The following is a 14,125-nucleotide window of genomic DNA, read 5'->3' as shown; positions in this document are numbered from 1 at the left end:
CAGCAGTCTCTCTCCCCTAGAAGAGGACCTGTCCTGTCCTGTGTTCCATGGCAACCAGCAGTCTCTCTCCCCTAGAAGAGGACCTGTCCTGTCCTGTGTTCCATGGCAACCAGCAGTCTCTCTCCCCTAGAAGAGGACCTGTCCTGTCCTGTGTTCCATGGCAACCAGCAGTCTCTCTCCCCTAGAAGAGGACCTGTCCTGTCCTGTGTTCCATGGCAACCAGCAGTCTCTCTCCCCTAGAAGAGGACCTGTCCTGTCCTGTGTGCTGTACTATCTTCAGGGACCCTGTCCTCCTCTCCTGCAGCCACAGCTTCTGGAAGACCTGCCTGGATGAGACCTGGAGGTCAGGGGGGAGCCAGGACTGCCCCGTCTGCAGACGGAGGTCCTCCAAGGTAATAGCTAATACTGTCATGTAAACACCATTTATTTTGCCTTTGAATTCTCATCATATCGTTTTGGTATTTTTCTTATGTGCAAATAAATAAATACATTAAATAAATAAAGGTGCATACATGTGCCATCTTATCCTTCACCGTAGATTATTTTTTATTAGTACTTAACTATCTGCTTTTGATATTATAAGATATTAGAATATGTACACTACCGGTCAAAGGTTTTAGAACACCTACTCATTCAAGGGTTTTTCTTTATTTGTACTATTTTCTACATTGTAGAATAATAGTGAAGACATCAAAACTATGATATAACACATATGGAATCATGTAGTAACCAAAAAAGTGTTAAACAAATCAAAATATATGTTATATTTGAGATTCTTCAAATAGCCACAGTTTGCCTTGATGACAGCTTTGCACGCTCTTGGCATTCTCTCAACCAGCTTCATGAGGTAGTCACCTGGAATGCATTTCAATTAACAGGTGTGCCTTCTTAAAAGTTAATTTGTGGAATTTGTTTCCTTCTTAATGCGTTTGAGCCAATCAGTTGTGTTGTGACAAGGTAGGGGTGGTATACAGAAGATAGCCCTATTTGGTAAAAGACCAAGTCCATATTATGGCAAGAACAGCTCAAATAAGCTAAGAGGAATGACAGTCCATCATTACTTTAAGACATGAAGGTCAGTCAATACGGAAAATGTAAAGAACTTTTAAAGTTTCTTCAAGTGCAGTCGCAAAAACTATCAAGCGCTATGATGAAACTGGCTCTCATGAGGACTGCCACAGGAATGGAAGACCCAAAGTCACCTCTGCTGCAGAGGATAAGTTCATTAGAGTTACCAGCCTCAGAAAATGCAGCCCAAATAAATACTTCACAGAGTAGCAGACACATCTCAACATCAACTGTTCAGAGGAGACTTTACTAGATGTTGCTCTTCTACTAATCTCACTGCAACTCCCCTCCATGTCTCCGACCACTACTTTGTATCCTTTTCTCTCTCGCTCTCCTCCAACACTACTCACTCTGCCCCTACACAGATGGTAACGCGCCGCCGCAACCTTCGCTCTCTCTCTCCCACTACTCTCTCCTCTTCCATCCTATCATCTCTTCCCTCTGCTCAATCCTTCTCCCTCCAATCTCCTGATTCTGCCTCCTCAACCCTCCTCTCCTCCCTTTCTGCATCCTTTGACTCCCTGTGTCCCCTATCCTCCCGGCCGGCTCGGTCCTCCCCTCCAGCTCTGTGGCTTGATGACTCATTGCGAGCTCACAGAACAGAGCTCCGGGCAGCCGAGCGGAAATGGAAGAAAACTAAACTCCCTGCCGACCTGGCATCTTTTCACTCCCTCCTCTCTACATTTTCTTCATCTGTTTCTGCTGCTAAGGCCACTTTCTACCACTCTAAATTCCAAGCATCTGCCTCTAACCCTAGGAAGCTCTTTGCCACATTCTCCTCACTGCTGAATCCCCCCCCCCCCCCCCCCTCCTCCCTCTCTGTGGATGACTTTGTCAACCACTTTGAAAAGAAGGTTGACGACATCCGATCCTCGTTTGTTAAGTCTAATGACACTGCTGGTCCTGCTCACACTGCCCTACCCTATGCTTTGACTTCTTTCTCCCCTCTCTCTCCAGATAAAATCTTGCGACTAGTGACTGCAGGCCGCCCAACAACCTGCCCGCTTGACCCCATCCCCTCCTCTCTTCTCCAGACCATCTCCGGTGACCTTCTCCCCTACCTCACCTCGCTGATCAACTCATCCTTGACCGCTGGCCATGTCCCTTCCGTCTTCAAGAGAGCGAGAGTTGCACCCCTTCTCAAAAAACCAACACTCGATCCCACTGATGTCAACAACTACAGACCAGTATCCCTTCTTTCTTTTCTTTCCAAAACTATTGAGCGTGCCGTCTTTAGCCAACTCTCTTGCTATCTCTCTCAGAATGACCTTCTTGATCCAAACCAGTCAGGTTTCAGGACTGGTCATTCAACTGAGACTGCTCTTCTCTGTGTCACGGAGGCTCTCCGCACTGCTAAAGCTAACTCTCTCTCCTCTGCTCTTGTCCTTCTAGACCTGTCTGCTGCCTTTGATACAGTGAACCATCAGATCCTCCTCTCCACCCTCTCCGAGCTGGGCATCTCCGGCGCGGCTCACTCCTGGATTGCGTCCTACCTGACCGGTCGCTCCTACCAAGTGGCGTGGCGAGAAGCTGTCTCCGCACCACGTGCTCTCACCACTGGTGTCCCCCAGGGCTCAGTTCTAGGCCCTCTCCTTTTCTCCCTATACACCAAGTCACTTGGCTCTGTCATATCCTCACATGGCCTCTCCTATCATTGCTACGCTGACGATACACAACTAATCTTCTCCTTTCCCCCTTCTGATAACCAGGTGGCGAATCGCATCTCTGCATGTCTGGCCGACATATCAGTATGGATGACGGATCACCACCTCAAGCTGAACCCTGGCAAGACGGAGCTGCTCTTCCTCCCGGGGAAGGACTGCCCGTTCCATGATCTCGCCATCACGGTTGACAACTCCGTTGTGTCCTCCTCCCAGAGTGCGAAGAGCCTTGGCGTGACCCTGGACAACACCCTGTCGTTCTCCGCTAACATCAAGGCGGTGACCCGATCCTGCAGGTTCATGCTCTACAACATTCGGAGAGTACGACCCTGCCTTACACAGGAAGCGGCACAGGTCCTAATCCAGGCACTTGTCATCTCCCGTCTGGATTACTGCAACTCGCTGTTGGCTGGGCTCCCTGCCTGTGCCATTAAACCCCTACAACTCATCCAGAATGCCGCAGCCCGTCTGGTGTTCAACCTTCCCAAATTCTCTCACGTCACCCCCCTCCTCCGCACACTCCACTGGGTTCCAGTTGAAGCTCGCATCCGTTACAAGACCATGGTGCTTGCCTATGGAGCAGTGAGGGGAACGGCACCTCCGTACCTTCAGGCTCTGATCAGTCCCTACACCCAGGCGAGGGCATTGCGTTCATCCACCTCTGGCCTGCTGGCTCCCCTTCCTCTGCGGAAGCATAGTTCCCGCTCAGCCCAGTCAAAGCTGTTCGCTGCTCTGGCACCCCAATGGTGGAACAAGCTCCCTCACGACGCCAGGACAGCGGAGTCACTCACCACCTTCCGGAGACATTTGAAACCCCACCTCTTTAAGGAACACCTGGGATAGGATAAAGTAATCCTTCTACCCCCCCCCCCCCAAAAAAAAAAAACAAGTATAATTGTAAAGTGGTTATCCCACTGGCTATAGGGTGAATGCACCAATTTGTAGTCGCTCTGGATAAGAGCGTCTGCTAAATGACGTAAATGTGCCCTTGAGCAAGGCACTTAACCCTAATTGCTCCTGTAAGTCGCTCTGGATAAGAGCGTCTGCTAAATGACTAAAATGTAAATGTAAAATGAGACTGCGTGAGTCAGGCCTTCATGGTCGAATTGCTGCAAAAAAACACTACTAAAGGACACCAATAAGAAGAAGAGACTTGCTTGGGCCAAGAAACACGAGCAATGGACATTAGACCGGTGGAAATTTGTCCTTTGGTCTGGAGTCCTAAATCTTGAAATGTCCTATATCTTGAAAACTTGACTGCTGACATGTAAAACATGTTGGGGCTGAATCAACAGTGGACTAGTTAAAAATATATATATATATATTTTTCCTTTAGGTTGAATGAATGAACTGAAAGTCCCTCTAGATAGGAGCGTCCACGAACGACTGAAATGTAAACGTAATGTGCCAGTCAGGTGAATCTGGAAAACGTTATTCTCTTTTTACATTTTATGCCAATGATGTGTGTGTGACCTGTGACCCTGTCACTAGCATTTAAAAAAACGATCTATGTGAAATATGATATTATAATATGAGTACATTACTATTACATTACAGTACATTACCATTACATTTATATATTATTAATATTATGTGATAATTGTATCTTAAGTATATGGTATAGTAATGCACTTACTGTAGAGCACTTACTGTATAGACATACTTATACGCTGTAGTGCACTACGTAGGGAATAGGGTGCCATTTGAGTGCACAGACTTTCTGTTGCAACGAAGTCACGTCCGGTATCTGTGGGTTGAATCCTAATTTAAGCAGCACACATGGAAGCTGTACCTCACATGCACACATAACAGGAGACTCGGACTGACACTCATGCTTGATTTAAGGGTATGTTCAGGTTACAAGTGACCATACCTGGGTTCAAATAGTATTTCCTTTCTTTCAAATACTTTGATTGGTTGCTTTAGCCTGCCTGGAATGCCAGATGGGCGGGGTTCAGATTTTTTTAGACTAACCTGTGAGTTCCATTGCTGTCAGGCAAGCTCAATCAAGCCCAGATAAAGTATTTGAAAGAAAGGAAATACTATTTGAACCCAGGTATAGTTGCTCGTAACCTGAACAAGCATTAAATCAAGCATTAGTGTCAGTTTGAGTCTCCTGTTATGTGTGCATGTGAGGTATAGCTTCCATGTGTGCTGCTTAAATTAGGATTCAACCCACAGATACCAACCACTGACGTGGTAAGGATTGGGGCCCTAGGGATTGGTGTGTCTGGTGAGAGAGAGAGAGAGAGAGAGAGAGAGAGAGAGAGAGAGAGAGAGAGAGAGAGAGAGAGAGAGAGAGAGAGAGAGAGAGAGAGAGAGAGAGAGAGAGAGAGAGAGAGAGAGAGAGAGAGAGAGAGAGAGAGAGAGAGAGATGGGGGAGAGAGAGAGATGGGGGAGGGAGAGAGAGAGAGTGGGAGGGGGAGGAGAGAGAGAGAGAGAGAGAGAGAGAGAGAGAGAGAGAGAGAGAGAGAGATGGGGGCGAGAGAGAGAGATGGGGGAGAGAGAGAGATGGGGGAGATAGAGAGAGAGAGAGAGAGAGAGAGATGGGGGAGGGAGAGAGAGAAAGGGAGAGGAGAGAGAGAGAGTGGGAGGGGGAGAGAGAGAGAGAGAGAGAGACAGAGAGTGAGAGAGAGTGAAGGGGGGAGAGAGAAAAAGAGGGGGGGGGTTGTAACTTGACCTACTCTGGATTCAAAACATCTTTATCTGTGATTGCCTGGCGTTAAGGACCAATAGAATAGTCCCAAAAAGGTCAACCCCGCCCATCTGGCACATGTAGGCTAATGCAAACACTCAAAGTATTTGAAAGAGTTCAGATACTATTAGAACCCACGTCTGGATTTGACCTCTATGGCACACATACATCTTACATTCAGTTCATGGAGTTGTACACAGGTACTGATATAGACACACACACTCAAACACACACACACACACACACCCATACACACACAGACACATGTATATGCACACACAAACACACACACACCCATTGTGGTGTTATTTTATGTATCATGAAGGCAAGTGTAGGCAAAGGTAAAATAATAATATTAGTAATAAGCATGGATCTGTTGTAAAATTGAAAATCTATATGCCTTGGAGTGTTTATGGATTGAGAGCCAGTTGAATTCAGAGCAGAGATAATTATGTGTTTTTCATGAAAACTTCTGCAGCTGGTTTAGGAATGTGAATGACGTGATGGCTGTGGAGATAGAAGTAACAATGGAGCTAGTGTTTGCGTTTCTTTATGTTTATGACCTTATGACCTGACACATGGCCACATGCACATCATCTCAGGGGCTGAGAGGATGATGAATGATAAATGTTTTATAATGTATTATGAAATGATAATGGTGAAACAGAATGAACATGTTTGATATTTTATAATCCAGATATATGTTTAAATAATGAATATAGACATTAAGGATATGATGTGTTATTTTACAGGGGTTTTTAAACTGAGGCCATGGGGTTGTTCTAGACATCTGGTTTGCATTTACATTAGTTTTTTAAGAAGGGGCTTTTGAGAAGGGGCCTAGGCACGCAGCCAATAGAATGATCGAATGAGAGGGTGGTACGAACTAAAAAAAAGTTAGGAATGTTTGTACATGTGGCTATAAAATTGAGCTCTTGGCGAAAAAGGGACAGTCTTTGTCTCTTTGGAAAAAGGCTCGGCTTTGTTTTTTAAATAAAGTCTAAATTCTTAAATTCACAGGCTCTGATGTCTTGAGAGATATTTTTGAGTTAATTATCTAGTAAAATGTTTCTACAACATAATTGGCGACCACGAAGGGACTTGATAGGGATCAGTGACGGTATGTATTTGCAGTTGTGAAACGGCTTGGACGGACCATACAAACAAAAGCGGCCGCTTTTAAAAAGGTAAGAAGTTCTTACTAAAATAGTATAAAGTTTGTGTGGTCCGATCCGGGGCTCGGCAACATCTAAAGAAATACCAAGTAGGTCTCTCCAAATTTAAGAACCAGAAAGTTAGACACTAGGAGCTTTTGAATTTAAGAATACATGTTGCTGTTGTTTGTCTGAACCGTCTGTTCAATTGATTTGATTCATTTGATTCAGTTGATTCATCTTGCTGATTGCTCTGTCTGGGTCATTTTGACATGGGTGGTTGTACGGCTGGTTGAGCGATCAGACAATAACAGGTTAAGTCCTGCAGATACCGCTTTAGACGTTAATCGTCTTGAGGACTGTATAGGTAGGCAGAAATCCTGGGGTAATACCGCTTCTTTTTCTGTGTTGAGGAAGTGTAACAGAAGAATTAGGGCAGAATTGACAGGTCGCTTAGCAAAGCGTAGTATAAATAGAAATCTTGTGGATACCGCTTTGGAGGGCTATAATTAGCATTCCATTGGCCTGAACAGACAAGATTACTTACGGATACCGCTCTGATGATAAATTCTTTGTTAGAGGTCTGTACGGGTAAGTAGTGAATCATCCTGTGTTGTGATGATGTCAATATTATGTAGGGTCTATCAGGAAAAAAAAGTTAGGTCATCCTGAGTAGGTGAACGGGTTAAATAGCTACAAGGGCTTCCAAATTTTGATAAAGTGTTATATATAGAGTAGGTCTGCTCATCTGTGTGAGTGAGAATATAATATTAAATCCTGTAAGTAGATAGTCTTTCTGTAAGGAAAGGAAATCTATTTGAGGTTGGTTGAAGCTTCTGTCTGATGGAGAAAGGGTGTGCCCAAACACTTAGGAAAGAGAAGAATAAATGGTGCGTGGGTATTCATTGACCAACTGAGTGTAGAAAATTCACGTTACCAGGAGGGGTAGAATAAATCCTGTTGGAGGAACAGGTCACGTTTATTGGTATGGTCATATGACGTCTATGCATTGTATTTTGATACATCTGTTAGAGTATGTTTGGACGATATATTTAGAAACGTTAGAGGTAATGCAGTATTATGATAAATTGACTACGTAAAATAATAAAATTATAGGTGTTGACTTGTTCAAAAACGTAGGTGGATGTGGAAATGGGAGAGAGTACATAGGACATGTGATAGAATTAAGCATATTAATAAACAATCTATTATTTCAGAAGCAGATATATAATTCATTTGGTTAGGTTGTTAGATCTGTTTCCAAATCAATGAATGTGGGGTTTGACTTGTTGACTGCTAAGTTGATTACGTTGAGCGTGTGAGAACTGTGTCCTTCAGAACTATTTTCTGATAAAGTGTGGTATGTTCCAGATACTAATACTACTGACTATTATCATTGGAATAAAAAAGGATTAACTTGTCATTTCGATAAAGCATGGGTTTTGCATCGCTGAACAGAGTCTAGGTTTTCTAAGTATAGTTTAGCTATAGTTGGGATTGTTTAGATTGAAGGAACAGTCAGGATAAGATTGGAAGATCTAGTAGCCTGCGTCTTTTCAGACTGAAGGACTCACTTATTCAACGGGAAAGGAGGAGTGTCTATAGTCTAAATCAGAAAGGACAGTTACATTTGAATAGCGGACTGGCAATTTGGATAAGAGATTTGGCCATAATTTGAATTGTTTAGGTAGACTGGAATGAAAGTAAGGTATTTTAATAATATTAATATACATATATTATTGGCTATTGTTGGGATGTGAATAGATTTTACTAAAAGCATGAATTAGTTTCCGGTAAAAAGAGAGTTATACTTGTTTGACTGTATCGAGCTGAAATAGTTATTTAAAGAAATTTTGAATAGTTGGATGGAAAACATCTATTTGACAAAATTCTAATTGTTATTATTTTATTCTATGGTTTGCGTCACCAGTGGTGTATGCGAATATTTGGTGAATTGTAGAATCATAATGTATGTTCATTACGTGAACTAGGGGATGCAAGGAGCTTTGGTTATTATGCTGAGTGAATAAGCACCCATTTATAGTGGGTTCTAGATTTGTTGACTAAACAAACGTATATTTTAAACAAAAGTAATGCAATAGGCTACAATTATAACATTATCAGAAAAGGGCGCTATACGCTTATCTGTGGCTGTAGCTCAGTTGGTAGAGCACGGTGCTTACAACGCCAGGGTTGGGTGTTCGATTCCCAAGGGGGGCTAGTATAAGTAAAGGAATGTATGAGCTCACGAATTGAGTGTTGTTTGGAAAAAGAGCATCTGCTAAAATGTTAACGGGTATGGAGAGGAGACTACGTGGTAATAATTTTTAGTCATTGAATGAGGTTTTGCTAGATTAAACGAGTGACAATGGTGGAATATGTCTATAAATAAATTGGATTGTGATAAATGGATGATTTCAATATATGAGGTAAACTATAGCAAGTGTTTGGTGTTACTTGTAGCTTACATAGCAAGGATAGTTAATTCATTCTGTAATGGCGGAGTGATGGTTTAATTATGTGGCTATGATTTTAGTTGATTACAGGAGAAATAGGATATAGGTTACTACGCATGGAGAAGTGAATGTCTTATATGGTAATAGATATATTGAACCAAACATGACGTTACTATGGCAATTTAGGATGGTTAATGTTGTTAAGTGGGGTTTTTAAACCCTATGATAGAGGTAAATGCAGAATGCTGTTTGAAAGTGGTTTTATTTCGTCTGCTAGGAAAAATTGAAGAATTTCCATTTTTTCTCTGTGGATGTTAAACTTGCTGAAACGTGAGAGCGCTATAATGGACGTTATGGGTACGTTAGGTGTACGGGGATCGCGTGGTGTGGGAGGTCGTTGAATGTTATTGGCAGGAGATTGCTAGCTAGTTAGAGGTGAAAGCTAGTGTGGTTTTCGTTGGGTGACGTCATTTGCTCTATGAACTGGAAGTAGATGCTTTGTGTGGCACTGGTGGAGCGACGGGTAATGGTACTTTTATGGTGAAAGTTGTCAATGTGAGCAGAGGGTCCCTGGTTCGAATCCAGTAGGGGACAGAAAGCAAATCTTTTACATTGATGGTATTGATGTGAATTACTGGTTTCGTTGATAACAGTATAGGGAAGATGTCCTACCAATCTATGTTGGATAGGATAACATAGTAATTGAAATAGCATATTGGTGAATTGGATGTTTTATTGGTTTATATTTAGGAGAATGAGAATATGTTATTAGGTAGTATTGCTTTGTGGAGACGATTAACTAATGAAGAACATGTCTCGATAGTTGAATAAGGAACGATATTTGATAATTGATCATTCTATTATGACATTATATTGTTTGTTTAAACAGCAGTGAGTTATGATGATGTTTTATTACTTCAGATAACGATGAATTGTTTATAGTACGTTGAACCTTGGGAGGTAGTTGTTGCTGTTGACTTGATGGATTAAGTAGACATCTTTTTATGGGTTTTGGATTATGAAACAATAAGTTTATATTTGGGGAAAAAAAAAAGAAAACATCGATGCAACAGTTTGCGACGTTTAAATTATTAAAAAGGGGTTATAGGTTTATAGTGGAAGGTGGAGTTAACTTAATAAAATGGGTTATTATATAGTGTCTTCTAAATGGGAGTTTTCTTTTAAGAATTGATGAGAGTCTCCTATAATATTAGGTTAAAGGTAAAGTAGGACACGACGTATCAAACAATTTTAAAATCGATGCTGGGGTTAATGATTGTTGATGAGATAGGACTGGGGATATATGTATGATGTTTTGGGTGTAATTACTATCTTTGGATTGATGATTATATGTTAACGACATGTATACTTTCTCTTCCAGGAACATGGGGATTTCTTTATTGGGAGGTTAGAAAAGTATGTAGGCTAGGGTGGAACTAGTTAGTAAAATTAAGTAGTTTTATTTTTAGGTTGTCATAGGGAGTTACAAAAATAAATAAGGCCTGGCCATTTTTGTTTGGTTATTGTTTTACTATATGGTGTTCAAATAACCACAAACAAACTACTTAGTATGAAATGTTAGTTGTATAGGATTTTTATTTCTATTTGGGGTTTTTTTTGACAGGATGGAAGTGAAATATCTTAAAGGGGCATACACATGTAATGTGGGGGTTATTTACTGAGGGATAAGTAAATATGTATGATTTATTTTGAAAAGAGCTGTACTAAGGAATTACAACATTTATGAAAGGTTTTGATGGTTGTTAGAAGTAGTATACTATAGGATGAAACAATTCATTGAATGATTTCAATGACCTCTGAAATCTGTCCTGGCTTTATAGTGTGATCTGATCACCCGCACTATGAATTCTAGAGGCATGCTGAATTAAGGGGTTAGATAAAATAAGGATAATTGTGAAGAAGTTTACAAATTGGAAAAATCCTATATATATATAAATGAGTCTAAACAGGACAAGGATGTAGTGAGAGAGTTAGTCCTGAATGAGAAGCATTCATTGAATAGTGTTATGGAATACAGTTAAGTAAAGATATGCTCAAGGGTTGTCATTTTAAGGTTAGTTATTATTTTAGGTTTAATAGACAATATTGTTTTGTTTTGTTTTTGTACACATAAATCACGATGTGATGTATGTGTCCAAGGGGGGAAGTTGGGATTACAGAGGTTTTAATGGTTTATTATGGTTTTGTGGGGAAATATGCAAGGTGTATTAAGGATGTGAAAGTAGTAATAATGTGTTATGGGTTAGGTTAAATCATTTTTGTTTTTGTGATAGGAGGCATGGTGTAGAGGTGGACTACAACAAGCTGGAAGCAGGTGTGCTTCATAATCTCAAGGCTTCTTTTGACGGATGAGAGGACATGAGTAGCATATTGTGTCTCACCTAACCTAACAATGTTCTTAAGATTTTATTTTCATGGGTGAAGATAACTCTGCCCAACTGAGTAGGATAATCTGAGTATTTTCTGTGCCCTGGAGACTATGTGATGGCAAAAGACTACAGAAGAAAGAGCTGGAAAGGTGTTGTTGGCTGCCTTAATGATGGTAAAACTGGTGGAGACAGATACTAAGATTAATGTTTTCCACTATAGGAGTGTTCCAACCTCAGCCATTGGGTAGTATTGTTGTTTTTTGTGTGTGTCTGTGCTTGTGTTTTTGCAGCAGTAACTCTGAGTTTCCTTATGAGAAGGCTGATAGAAGGACACTTTTCACAGACCGATGTCGATAGATTGAGAGGGACTTTGGCTGATCCGGAGATCCTAGTGATGGGGGAAGGTTAACAACAGAAGTGACCTACATATTGTTGTCCAGGTTATACCAACGATGGTACGGATAGAGGGGAGTATTGGGTATCATCTTAACCATTGTACCAGAGTGAGGGAACTGATGATTGAGAGATTCCAGATCTCCAAGACGCACCAGATATCCTTATCATTGATTTCTATGTACTTGACTAGTTACCTGAGAATAAGGGGAATGGAGTACTGAGAATAATAATAAAGAGCAGAAGAACAAGACATAGAAGGGATATAGACAGGAGTAGAATGTAGATTCTTGCACAGGCAGGAACCATAACTAAAAATACAGGAAGGGATCACTATTAAAATACTAGGGTTAAATAGTATTGGTGTGTGAGAAACCAGCACAAAGAGTATGGGGAAGTCACATGGGGTAGTGTGACCTTAAGATAATGAAAGAAAGAGACAAGTGAATCATAGACATAAGGAGAACAGTCCAAGACTTAGATAACCAATTTGATGTAGTATTTGGTGTTAGATTTCCAGGGGAAAGTGTTATTAGAAGAGAGAAGTATAAGCAAGTGTTAGAATAGGAACAAGGAAAGGGAAACTTAATGTCAAATAGAGTATGAGAAAAATATAGGAATGTTACAATAAAACAATTGGGTTATATAATTTGGGAAGAATTCAAGGGAGAATGTGAAACATAATGATTTGTCATGTAGATGATGTTACTAGGGATGTTTTGGATTGGAAATTAACTCAACTGAACTGTTATGATCTGTCCTTTCCTGAGGTTACAACGGATGGTGTCGTAATGCATTGCAGAGATCAATTGGCTCAGAACGGTGTAAACCTCAATAAAAACCAAAAATCCTCTACTTGGCTGAAGAGGAAACAACAAAGGCGTTGAAGATGTTCCTGTCCGACCCACTTCTGCATCAAATCAAAGCAATATACTGGGTTGCACATGGACAAAACAGGATGATGGTGGAGGTGTGGTGGTTCAGGTGTGACATTGGAATTGGGACATTGCTATTGGAAATTCAAGATGAACTATGAACAACATAATGAAGAATAATGAAGACGCCAGAAGATTGAGTGCCGGTAGAGGAAGGAGTGTTAGTTGAGGTAGTATGTTGATTAAGGAGGTATTATACACTACTAAATTTATAGTAATTTGGACAATGCATTAGGGTACTGATCTGATGTAATTCTTGTTATGAGGAAGTTAATGCTAGAATTAGTATAATATAAATGTACATTCAGCCAGTATTGATGTGCCAAGGTGAGAGTTTTAACTTGAATGATGGAACAAAGGTGACTAATTAAGAATTGTCATTTAAGTTGTTTTGGGTAATTCATTTGATTATGATTATAAATTATAAGTGGACTGACTGATCTGAATAACTTATAATATTAATGCTTAGTGATGTTGACATGGCAATTAATTGATTAAGATATGGATATTGATTATTTTAATTGTTATAATACTTGTGATATGAGTAATTAATTTTTGTATTGATGGGACAATATTATAATGTCCCAAAGGGGGGATATGTGGTGTTATTTTATGTATCATGAAGGCAAGTGTAGGCAAAGGTAAAATAATAATATTAGTAATAAGCATGGATCTGTTGTAAAATTGAAAATCTATATGCCTTGGAGTGTTTATGGATTGAGAGCCAGTTGAATTCAGAGCAGAGATAATTATGTGTTTTTCATGAAAACTTCTGCAGCTGGTTTAGGAATGTGAATGACGTGATGGCTGTGGAGATAGAAGTAACAATGGAGCTAGTGTTTGCGTTTCTTTATGTTTATGACCTTATGACCTGACACATGGCCACATGCACATCATCTCAGGGGCTGAGAGGATGATGAATGATAAATGTTTTATAATGTATTATGAAATGATAATGGTGAAACAGAATGAACATGTTTGATATTTTATAATCCAGATATATGTTTAAATAATGAATATAGACATTAAGGATATGATGTGTTATTTTACAGGGGTTTTTAAACTGAGGCCATGGGGTTGTTCTAGACATCTGGTTTGCATTTACATTAGTTTTTTAAGAAGGGGCTTTTGAGAAGGGGCCTAGGCACGCAGCCAATAGAATGATCGAATGAGAGGGTGGTACGAACTAAAAAAAAGTTAGGAATGTTTGTACATGTGGCTATAAAATTGAGCTCTTGGCGAAAAAGGGACAGTCTTTGTCTCTTTGGAAAAAGGCTCGGCTTTGTTTTTTAAATAAAGTCTAAATTCTTAAATTCACAGGCTCTGATGTCTTGAGAGATATTTTTGAGTTAATTATCTAGTAAAATGTTTCT

At 40.5% G+C, this 14,125-nt stretch overlaps 1 long non-coding RNA gene across 1 annotated transcript; it reads left to right on the top strand.

Moving 5' to 3' along the window:
- The first annotated feature begins 5,737 nt into the window (after window positions 1–5,737).
- LOC311121890 lies at window positions 5,738–14,069 on the top strand. The gene is made up of 2 exons (XR_014612360.1): window positions 5,738–6,611; window positions 12,588–14,069. It is a non-coding gene; the product is annotated as an uncharacterized lncRNA (long non-coding RNA).
- Window positions 14,070–14,125: the final 56 nt, after the last annotated feature.

Source organism: Coregonus lavaretus (assembly GCF_964263955.1).
Source record: "Coregonus lavaretus genome assembly, contig: HAP1_SCAFFOLD_3714, whole genome shotgun sequence".
Classification (NCBI taxonomy): Eukaryota; Metazoa; Chordata; class Actinopteri; order Salmoniformes; family Salmonidae; genus Coregonus; species Coregonus lavaretus.
Note: the sequence above shows the minus strand (reverse complement) of the source record. Positions and strands in the feature narration are given on the sequence as shown.